At 38.9% G+C, this 12,475-nt stretch overlaps 1 pseudogene; it reads left to right on the plus strand.

The window, feature by feature from the left end:
- The first annotated feature begins 838 nt into the window (after positions 1-838).
- LOC115437472 (prohibitin-2-like) overlaps positions 839-12,475 on the plus strand; it is a 24,461-nt pseudogene continuing 12,824 nt past the window's right edge.

Below are 12,475 nucleotides of genomic sequence, written 5' to 3' on the forward strand. Positions count from 1 at the left end.
TATTGTATCACCAGATTCTTGCCAATACACAGCCCTAGTTATTTATGTGTTTGCATCAGGTCTGTGGGGGTTAGATTGGTGTCAAAATATTTGTGTGCATAAGACAGATCTGTGTTGCATAGTAGTCTACAGATGCGCAAAAACAAATCTGGTGTAAACTCTTGAATGAGTTCAGTTGTACATAAAATGTATTGCGTGTATTTTATCAGAATATGAATGAAAAAGTTCAAACAAAGAATTACGAACATGATTGTAACTTTCCGATTGTTCTTTCTCCATCAAGAATACGAATTCACCAACATGACTCTATGTCCAACATCCATCCCCGCCTTCACAGACATTATTTCTGGGCAGAGGATGCATGGATTTAATTTTATCTCTATCTTTGTACAGCACTTTGGACACTTTGTGTAGTTTTTAAATGTGCACTGGTGTCAAACATATGGCCCATGGGTCAAAACTGGCCCACTAAAGGGTCCAATTTGGTCCATGGGATGAATTAATGAAATAGAAAAATGATACTGATGATATTAACAATAAAGGAGGTTAAAATCATGTTAGTACAGGTTCCACATTCAGGACTAATATGATCTAAAGTGGGTCAGATAAAATACAGTAAAATCACAATAACCTATGAATAATGACAGCTGAAAATGTGCTTTGTTTAGTGAAATAAACCACACCTTGACCTTTGTGTTCATCTGTGGGACTCTGTGTGTGTGTCTTAGGGATTTCTGCAGCAGCTGCGACAGATCGCAGGCAGGATGTCGTCCGGACCTCGCGGCGCGGACTCGGACTAAGCTGCTGATCGGAGCTGGAGCTCTGGCGTACGGCGTGAATGAGGGGCAACGTACACAGGTATGAGTCACCTGAACAGATAGATATATAATGAAAACAGTACGTGTCGTGTAAGAGTGATAATAACAGTGTATATAATGAAAACTCTGTGTGTGTGTATGTATATATATATATATATATATATATTATATATATATATATATAATATATATATTTATATTGTATATTATTGATTTATTTATTATTTTATATATTGATTTATATATTTATATGAATGATAAAAGTAACAGTATATACCATGGAAACAGTATGCGTATACATATAAACGATAATAATATTAACAGTATATATAATGAAAACAGTATGTATATATGAATGATAACAATATTAACAGTATATACAATGAAAACAGTATGCATATATATATATATATATATATATAATACGATACTAATATTAACAGTATATATAATGAAAACAGATGTAGATATGAACAATAACAATATTAACAGTATATATAATGAAAATAGTATGTATATATGAATGATAATATAACAGTATATACAACGAAACTGTGTGGTGTGTGTGTGTAATGTGTATATATATATATATACACACACACACACACACACAACACACATATATATATATATATATATATAATATATATATAATATGAAACCAAGTCTACATAAAATAGGCATTTAATTTGGATAATGTTGAATAAATATGTGCTTGATTTGCAGACGAAGGCTATTGCACATGTAGGAGGTGACGTGAGGATACTTTAATGGAAGTGGTTGAACAGGAACTAAAATACGTGAAGCATATTGCATTCACACAAAAAATAAAATTTGGCTCTGTTCTTCCAAATTAACGAGATATTATCTCATAATTACAAGAAAAATAAGTAAAAAAAAAAAATTGGCTCTGTTCATCTGAATTAACGAGATGCTGTTTTCCTAAAAAATTTAATTCGGCTCTGTTTTTCTGAATTAACGAGATAATTATCTCATAAAAACAGGGCCCGATTTTATGTTTTTTGTGTGAATGCAATACGCTTCCATACTAAACACCAGAGTTGTAACTTTTTCCACCTTTAATGTGGTGACAGCTCATGTACAGAAAGTGTCCTTTGAATCTATTTGTCGTCATTCTCAGGGACCTGTAGCATCCATTAGAGGTCAAAGGTCAAAGTGTTGGGGACTGGGGTGGGACGTGTCTTTGGTGGTGTGGGTGGTCTCCAGGTGGACAGAAGTGTTACAGTTGTGTCCTGATGTGTCCAGGGAAGGAGGACAGAGGGCCATCATCTTCAACAGGATCGGGGGGATGCAGATGGACACGGTGCTGGCTGAAGGACTCCACTTCAGGTAGGCGGAGAGTCTCCACAGCGTGGTCACGTGGTCTCAGTGTCGTGTCGGACAACCACAGGGTTCCATTTATGCAGAACCTGTCAGGTCGTGTTGGGTAACCCTATCAAGACCGTCAGAGCCTTTTGAGTTGAGGTCTGCATTGCTGAGGGGAGGGGTGGAAGTGGGCGGAGCTTAGAGCAGCAGAGTTGCAGTCGGTGAGAGAGACATGGAAGGTTTTTATGGCTTTTATCTGGGTTTTAGTGGTGGAGTCTGTAAATAATTGTATATAATAGTGACAGTTGTGTTTGGAGTGTTCTACTAGTGTGATTCACTGTTTTTCTCTGTATTTTGTGGTTTGTATGGTTGATTGACAGTTGTATTTGATTCTGTAAGTATTCTATAAATGTCTGTATATTTGAATACCTGTTCAACCTCTGACAGAAAATCAATCAGATTTAAATCAAAAATAACCTTCGGATGTCTTCAACTAACTTATGAAGAATGGAAAATTTAGATGGACAAAACTAGTGCTTTGATTTATATCGTGATACATATCAATATTGACGTATGTGGAAAAAAAATATGGGGACCTGATTTTTTTTTTCCATATGGCCCAAATCTCTCCCAGGGCATAGACAGATCCAGTGTGTGTATTTGAATCAGATTTGTCAGTGAAATGAGGGGCTCTGTCTACCACTAGACACAAAGTGAACACAGACTATCGACAGGATCCAATGACACCAAAGAACCAACAAGAACAAGAAGAACATGAACACACAAGGATCTAGAACAACTACAATGGATCAACACATGGAAAATACAGGAAAGGATATTTATATAAGCTCAGAAAGTTAATTTATGAACATTACTGTTGGTTTTCATAATAATATAAAGATAATAAAACAATAAACATTTATTTTTTACTATAACACACTGTTTTGTGCATTTATTACATATATTAGTGATAAGAGGAGCAAAAGAATTTGAAAAAAGCATTTCTGCTACTGTTTAGTGTAAAAACATCATAAATAAATCTAGTCCTGTTCTAATTGGAGTCCTTAAAGGGTTCAGATGGGTCCAGATCAAACTCAGCCCTGGTTCGGATCATTCACACTTAGACACCAGCTGACCCTTTGATAAGCCCCTCCCAAAAACGGACAACAATCCAATCCTACGTACGTTTGCAACCGCTACTAATGCTACCTTCAGGTGCTGTCAGGAAGATGATTCTTTCCACTAGTGAATTTGAAATTACAAGTGTGTTGTGTTCAAGTGCTGTTGTTGTCGTAGTAAAATTTGAACATGTTCATTCATCTGATATGGCATAATTTTTAAAAAAATTGTGTCTCCTGTAAATGTGTAAAATCTTTCACTAACAGCAGCTGACATTATAAAACTGTTGTTTATCATGGACATGAATCCCTCGTTGCCACATTGTAAAGGTCAAAGGCCATTTCATCAACACTTTTCGCCATTCTCCAGTGGAAAATACAATGTTCAGGTGCAGTTTTTGAGTTTCATATCTAGAGTTTACCATATTTCCCACAGCACATGAAGGCAGCATTAGATCCAGTTACTGCTGTATTTTATCATCTGTCACGTAACGTTCAAGGACATTTAGGATCAACTTTAGTTCAGTTCAGTGTGTCCTGCTGTTTGTGATGGAGGGACATGTTTAGTCAGTTTAATATACAGGTTCAGACCAAGGTTATAATAGTTGGGATTTTTCATCACAGTGAGTTTTCATTTAGTTTTACTTTTTTTCTGTGATTCAGTTAGTTTTAATTTGTTTTTAGAGCAGGTTTGCTAGTTTTTATTAGTTTTCATTTTTTTGTAAATGCTTAGTTTTAGTTTAGTTTTAGTATTAATTTTAATTTTGTCGTATCTTTTCTCTTCTTTTCCATCGTATTCAAATAAATCCCAGACAGGACTCTGAATTCTCCCAACTTTAGTCTCCATGTTTCCAGGTAGAGTGGGGACTAGGGCTGTGTATCGGTAAGAATCTGGCAATACGATACAAATCACAATACTAGGATCACAATACGGTATATCATGATATATCATGGTACTGCTAAAAAGGCTAATTTTTATTTATTTCTTTTTTTTAAATGATTATTTCCTTGAAGAATTGAATTATGGCAGAAATCTGCACAAATACTAAACACATTTTTATTTGATCCCAACAGGATCTAATGCTATATCACAAAATGTTCCTGTGTTCAAACTGAAATTCTGTTTTACAGACATTACAGTTTAAGATCCTGTTCAAATGTTCATATTCTATTAGTTCAGAACTAACATCAGAACAGTATTTTAGTTCAGTCGTAACAAAGGAACTACCATCTGCTTCTCAGACAGTAAAAAGTGCTTTTAAGATGATTAAAATAACCATTATTTAATAAAACAGTGTTAAATAATAATAAATATTAACATGTCTGCATTTGAATAAATACCTAAAAAATACTGATACAGTACTTTTTAATATCGATACAGTATTGTGAAATTAAATATTGTGATATATTGCAGAACCAATATTTTCTAACACCCCTAGCAGGGACCAGAAGATGACTCTAAATGACAAATGGCGAGAGGTGATGACCGTGAAGTGTCGTATGGTGCCAACAGCTAAAATTGCTAGAGGCGATAATAAATCGATTTCGTATCAATCAGACACTGACAAGACGAAACAAAGGGAATTTTATCCATAATTTTTATTCATTTTAGTTAGTTTTGTAAACACACAATACAGTTTCAGTTATCATTTTTTTCTTTTAATTATAGTTTTTTTTTTAAATTTCAGTTACAAAAAAGGTTTTTCAATTCTAGTTTTTGTCATTTCATTAGTTTTCGTTAACGATAATAACCTTGGTCAGACGGAGGAACCTTTAGTTTGAAAGTCCTGCTCAGGTGGTGGTTCTGTTGGATGTCACAAGTTGACCAGTGAAGAATACAATAAATATTAACAATAGAAATGGACAAACGCGAATATAACACCTGAAGGATGTTATAGACCACGTAGTTACTGTGCCTGTGAAATATTTGACTTTTAATTCAAGTCATTTTTATTTTTTTATTTAAATGTTATTATATTTTATTGTTATACTTTTATTCAATTTTATAATTATCCATTCCATCCATTTTGTCAGATAATTCCTTAATTAAATCTTATTTAATTTTGGTTGTACACAGTATACAGGTTGTAACATGTACTGTTTTTATAGAGTAAATTACTTTAGGTAATCTATTACAGTTAGTATTGAGGAAAGAGAATACTGTTATTATTTGTCTGTCACATGACCATCTGATCTTTTTTTTTTTTTTTTCTTCAGGTTGCCGTGGTTCCAGTATCCGATCATCTACGACATCAGAGCCCGACCCCGGAAGATCAGCTCTCTGACCGGCAGCAAAGGTGACCAAGCCCCGCCCCAACCACAGTCACAGCCACGCCCCCCTGTTCTCCATCCATCCCACCTCAGGGCTCGTGACTGCGACTGAATTACGGTCGCATGCGCCTGAGAATTTTGGTAGTGCGACTGTTTTTGAGATTACGATCGCACGGTGCGCCAATAAAAAAATGAGCGAAAATTAATACGTGCGCCTAGAATAATGGCTGTAGAAGTAACTCGTCAGCTGAAAATAAACAAGCTCCACGCCCCGCTGACTGAAGCGGAAAATCTAGTCCCCGCCCCCTCGCGTGCGCAGGCGGCATAAACAAAGGGATCAAATAACTCCACCAACGTTTGAAACAGTCTCCTGACTTCAGGCGTGGTGTAGACCACAGGGTACGTTTACACGGCAACACTCCGCAAAGATTTCTCCTTTGCGTTATAAAATCATTCCGCGTTAAGACGCCGCCGCTATGATACGATCTGCGTTAACATGAGTCCGCGAGGACGGCTGAATACGCTGTAGTGGCCATGCCAGACCAGCAGCTGGCGATGTAGAGCTGTAGTGAAACAGTGGTGGTAAAAACAGGCGCCTGCGCACAAACAATTTCCGGTTTAGACAGCCTTTAAATGAGGAGAAGAGAAGAAGAAGAAGAGGAGGGAGGCGGACACACTATTTACAAACAACAATGGCGAGTGGTCGTACAAAGACGCAGGACTTCTTTGTCTGGCAGACGAGCTGAGCACAGTTAGCAGCACGTATGTTGTTCTGAAACCGGCCATTGTTGTTGTGGTTGTTCCTTCTTTTTCTGCAGCTTTATTGTGTCATAGAGGCTGGCAAACCAGCTTGGAGGCGCATTACCCGCCACCAACTGGCCCGGAGTGGGTTAACTGGCGGTTCTTGGCTGCGCGCGCATGCGGGTGACGTCATATTTTACCCCGGAACGCTCCGACTCGCGTTAACACGGAGCTGGAATGCGGAGCGTATCGATAACGTTCCACCCTGGACCCTGGTATCAAAAGTTTCCGGATTCAGGCACTCTAGGCACCGTTTCCATGTTAACAGAAGGCTAATCCACGATGAAATCTTCCCGGAGTCGACTGAAGCCGACGCCGTGTAACGGCCCCTAAGGGCCTTTAGGCCATGAAATAAAAAAGTTGGTTGTTGCAAATAATGGTGTGATTCGTCTTTCTTCTCCAAGAACCAACTAAAGTATATACCACACACTGACAATTGTTTTGCACCTGTGTCAATGTAAGCTTTTTCTTTCATACTCTATTCAAATACTTTATTCTAGGTTGTTAACATTGCTTAAATACATATAGGAATATTACTTGGTATGGCCAAGAGTTTTGCTTGTTCTCCAAATTTTTATATAATAGTGGTGCGCCTAGATTTTAGCCTGTGCTCCTAACTTTTTAGGGTTAGGAGCACAGTGCCCTAGGTCAAAAAGTTAATTTTGAGCCCTGCACCTGGATGACGTCACAGAGCATTTGAAAGTGTTCACAGCCTCACTCTGAAGTAAAGTAAAAAAAAAATACTGTGAATACTTTCAGATGTTCTGTTCACATCCAGCTGGAGAACATGTTCTAAAGTCCTTCAGTTGTGATGTGGTGCTTCTGGTTCTGATCCGGCTCCGCCCCTCTCAGACCTCCAGATGGTGAACCTGACGCTGCGGGTGTTGTCCGCCCCCTGGCGTCCAACCTGCCCACCCTCTACCAGCATCTGGGCATGGACTACGACGAGCGCGTCCTGCCGTCCATCGTCAACGAGGTCCTGAAGAGCGTCGTGGCCAAGTTCAACGCCTCGCAGCTCATCACGCAGAGAGCACAGGTACGCCACGCCACGCCCACCCAGGTCTACGCCCTCCCACTGTGGTTCCACCTGTTCCTCTGTTGTTTCTCTGTGGTTCCTCTGTGGTTCTCCTTTGGTTCTGCTGTGGTTCCTCTGTGGTTTGCTATGGTTCTTCTGTGGTTCCTCCGTGGTTCCCTGTGGTTCTTCTGTGGTTCTGCTGTGGTTCCTCTGTGGTTCCTCTGGGTCTGCTGTGGTTCTTCTGTGGTTCCTCTGTGGTTCTTCTGTGGTTCCTGTGGTTCTGCTGTGGTTGTTCTATGGTTCCTCTGTGGTTCTGCTGTGGTTCTCAGTGGTTCCTCTGTGGTTCTTCTGTGGTTCTGCTGTGGTTCCTCTGTGGTTCTTCTGTGGTTCCTCTGTGGTTCTGGTGGTTGTTCTATGGTCCTCTGTGGTTCTGCTGTGGTTCCTCAGTGGTTCCTCTATGGTTCTTCTGTGGTTCCTCCGTGGTTCCTCTGTGGTTCTTCTGTGGTTTGCTGTGGTTCCTCGTGGTTCCTCTGTGGTTCTGCTTGGTTCTTCTGTGGTTCTCTGTGGTTCTTCTGTGGTTCCTCTGGTTCTGCTGTGGTTGTTCTATGGTTCCTCTGTGGTTCTGCTGTGGTTCCTCAGTGGTTCCTCCGTGGTTTCTCAGAGGTTCCTCAGTGGTTCTGCTGTGGTTCCTCTGTGGTTCTGCTGTGTCCACCGTGGTTCCACAGTGGTTTCAGGTGTTCTGTGTCCTGTCCAGGTATCGCTGCTGATCCGTAGAGAACTGTACGAACGCGCTAAGGACTTCAACATCATCCTGGACGACGTTGCCATCACTGAGCTCAGCTTCAGCCGAGAGTACACGGCCGCCGTGGAGGCCAAGCAAGTGGGTGAGTAGAACCAGAACCTGGACCAGGACCAGAACCCGGACCACAACCTGGACCAGAATGTCCTGACCATGAACATCACATCATTTACATTTAAAGGCTGTTTCAGGTGCTTAGTCCATGTTTAGTCCACAGTTAGTCCACAGTCCACAGTTAGTCCACAGTTAGTCCACATGGGGTTTTCTTCAGATTTCTTCAAATTTCTTAAATATAAAATAATTTTGTGAAATTTTTAAACAATGATATTAATTCTTAGATGTTGCTTGATGCTGTTATTTTTTCTACCTTAGTGACATGTTTTAGTGGAAATCAGTTGATAATTGTTTGTTAGAGAGACATTAAGTTTTTTTTAACAAAAGGTTGTTGGGGTTTTTTTAGATTAGATTTCGATATAACTTTATTGATCCTTTAGGCAGAGCCTTCAGAGAAACTGAGGTTCCAAAAGTATAGAATATACACACAAGAAAATATAAAAAAACCCTCGGCCGAGCAGATACTAAAAAGTAATACCGGGTACCAGATTCCAGGTTCTTTTACATAATAGAAATGCAAAAAGGCAGAGTCGAGCTGGTACTACCGTAGTGGAAACACAGAACAAGCATGTAAGTAATAATAATAATTTGAAAAACAGAGGGAGAGAACTAAATGACCAACAGGTACTCATATTAACCACCAACTTTACCACTAACTAGTATTAGAAATATGTTTAAAATGTGAGAAATCAGATTATCAGCATTAAAAATAGTTTTTTATTTCATAGTTTTCATCTAGTTTTCTGGACATTTGTTTGCTAAATACATAATTTAACTCAGTGTCCAGACAACTGGACATTTATGGAACTACATGAAAAACAGGTTCATAAAAAAACTTTTTTTTTTTTTTTGTACAATTTTTATTTCTCATTTTTATTAGTACAATATAATCTCTCAAATTGAGGAGCAGGAAAAGAACAAAAGAACAGAAAAAACAAATGAGTGAAAGAACAGCCTGTGTTGGTGTCAGAATATTTAAGGTTCCTTAATAGATACATTTGTCTCTGAGTGTCAGACATTTTCCCCAGTTTTTCATGAAGAGATTTTTCTTTTTAAACTTCAGGTTATCGTAAGATGTTCCATGACAAGTCTATCATCTATGATTGAAAGCCATTGTTTATAAGATGGAGCATCAATCTTAAGCCAGTTTCTTTGTTATGGCCTTCTCACCGTCCACCAGGTGGATCTTGAAAAGATGTCTTCTTTCTGCACCGTTTCTTCCAAATGTCCGTGGTAAAGAACAAGACAAGAATTTGGGATTGCATATCCCAACACATCACAGAGAGCTGAGTGAACCTTCCCCCAGAAGGGTTGGATATTTGAGCATTTCCAAAACATGTGTGTGATCTGAATCCATGGGATTACAAAGTCTCCAACACGGCTGTTGAGTATTCATTGTTTACTTTTAATTTTAGGTGTGATGAAATAACGAATTAGATTTTTCCAATTAAATTCTCTCTATTTAGGTGACTGTGATGTTGATTGGTGTGTTTCCCATACATCATAAAAAACATTTTTAATTGCATTGTTTTTTCCAAACATAAATAAAAACACTGTCCAGGTTGGGATAGTTCATGCATGAAAGGGTTAAGAGTGTTTTGTAGAAACAGCTGTGTTCAGCTCTGGCTTCTCCTCCTCAGATGATAAACATGTGTCAGAACCTTCAGCTCTTATGTGTGAATCTACTTTCAGTTCAGCCTCCTGTGGGTCTCTGGCTCAGACCGGTGTAAATGTTGTTTAGTTGCATTGCCATTCGACGCTGATGTTGATTGACGGTGTTGTTCCTGTGCAGCCCAGCAGGAGGCGCAAGCGGGCTCAGTTCTAGTGGAAAAGGCCAAACAGGACCAGAGACAGAAGATCATCCAGGCTGAAGGGGAGGCTCAGCTGCCAAGATGGTGAGAGGGTTAAAGGCCGGGGGGGCAAACATACAGATGACCTTTGGACCAACACCGGCCGCAAAAAGGTCCAGTCCGACCCACGGGATGACTCTGAGAAATCCAAAAATTATAGTGAAGATATTAACAATAAACCATGTTAAAATCATTTTGGTTCAGGTTCCACATTCAGATCATATGATGTAAAGTGGAGAAAAATAATAACATATAAATAATAATACAATTTATTGTCTTTTCTCAATTAATCTGATGGTCCGGCCTGTTCCACATGAACCCTGGGAAATGGAGTTTTCATGTAAAACCTTCTGGTCTGTGACTGATGACGTTCAGGCCATAGTTTTTAGTTCTTCCATGTTGTTGTTGTTGTTGCAAAGTTCTAATAGTTTTGGATTTTCCATTATAGTTTAGTTTTATTTAGTTTTCCTTTTTTTGTCTAATTCAGTTTTAATTCGTTTTTTAGAGCAGGTTTGCTAGTTTTTATTAGTTTTCATTTTTTTTCTAAATGCTTAGTTTTAGTTTAGTTTTAGTTTTAGTATTAGTTTTAGTTTAGTCGTCTCTTTTCTCTTCTTCTCTGTCGTCGTATTCAAATAAATCCCAGACAGGACTCTGCTGCTTTCTCCCAACTTTAGTCTCCATGTTTCCAGGTAGAGTGGGGACCAGAAGACGACTGGAAACCACAAGTGAACACAAGTGACGGACCGTCAAGTGTCGTATGGTGCCACTAGATAAAATTGCTAGAGCGAAATAAATCGATTTCGTATCAGTCCGACGTTGACAAAAATGAAAACTAAGGGAATTTTATCCATAATTTTTATCTGTTTTAGTTAGTTTTATAAGCACCCAATACAGTTTCAGTTAGTTATAGTTTTTTTCTTTTAATATAGTTTCTATTTTATTTCAGTAACGAAAATGTTTCTTCAATTCTAGTTTTCGTCATTTCGTTAGTTTTCCGTTAACGTTAATAACCTTGTGTTGTTGTGTTTGTGTGTTTGTGTTATTTTCAGGGTTGTTTGTAACTGTATCATCTTAAACAAACACGTACTGATTATTCCTCCTCCTGTCCTGACGTTGGAGTCGAGGCAGCGGCTACCTCACCCGCTGCCAGTCGGCCTCCATTTCCAGGTGTGTAACGGTGTTCTCCTGTGAATATGCTGACTGTGGTGCATTGGTTGTGTGTTTTTGTGCAGCTGGCGAGGCCGTGACCAAAAACCCCGGTTACCTGAAACTGAGGAAGATCCGAGCAGCACAGAACATCGCCAAGACGGTAAGACCTGCAGCCGACAAGAATGAAAAGGGGACAGACAGACACTGTACATCAGGGGTCTCAAACATGCGTCCCAGGGGCCAAATGCCAAAGGTCCCAATCCGGCCCCTGGGATGAATTTACAAAGTGTAAAAATTCCACAGTCAAGGCTGTGGAACTTATTTTAGTTCAGGTTCCACATACAGATCAATATGATCTACAGTCAAATATTACAGCAGAAGAACCGACAAAAAAGAATGACTGCAGATTTTCTTCTCCATTTGATGTGAAAAAAAAAACATACATTATGTCTGTAAATAATGACAACTTCAAATGTTTGTCTTTGGTTTTAGTGTAAAAAATAACATTAAATTATGAAAATATTTACATTTACGAACAAGTGTTCAGAGAACGTAAACCTCCGCCAGGCACCCTGAACGGTGTGCATGTGTGGATCGACTGTTCCTTTTTAAATTTAACAGTTTCCAGGTTGTTCCATACAGCAGAAAAAGCTGAAGCTTGGTCCCAGTCGTGTGTCTGTCAAATTATATTAAATTCCAATCAATATTTGTTGAGTTATAATGAAAAATGTGTGGTAATGGGATTTTCAATGTTAAATGTAAATGTCCACAGAGTCCACATTCCACAGTGGATGTGGACAATTTTGTGCCAGATACAAGATATTGTTATAAGCTACGGGTGGATCAAACTGGAGGCTAATCGAAGTCATTCTGATTTTTGATGAATTTTTGAAATTGCTCAATGAGGAGAGATAGGAAAATGTGAGATTTTGTGACCTTACTGTGACCTTGAACTTGGCCTACTTGGCCCAAAATTTAATGGGTTGGTCCCAGGGCCTAGGCCTATCTAGGGGTACAATTTGGTAAAGATGGTTGGAACAGTTTGCCCGTAAAGTTGCTAACAAACACACAAAGCAAATTGATCACATTACCTCCTGGCGGAGGTAACTATCCTGTAACAATAGAATGTGAATAACCTGAACAAACATGAACAACATGAAATGTCTAAAGAAAATTCAGCACAATTTGAACTATTTTCTGCCCGTTACTCAGTG

This window comes from Sphaeramia orbicularis, chromosome 17, assembly GCF_902148855.1.
Source record: "Sphaeramia orbicularis chromosome 17, fSphaOr1.1, whole genome shotgun sequence".
Lineage (NCBI taxonomy): Eukaryota > Metazoa > Chordata > Actinopteri > Kurtiformes > Apogonidae > Sphaeramia > Sphaeramia orbicularis.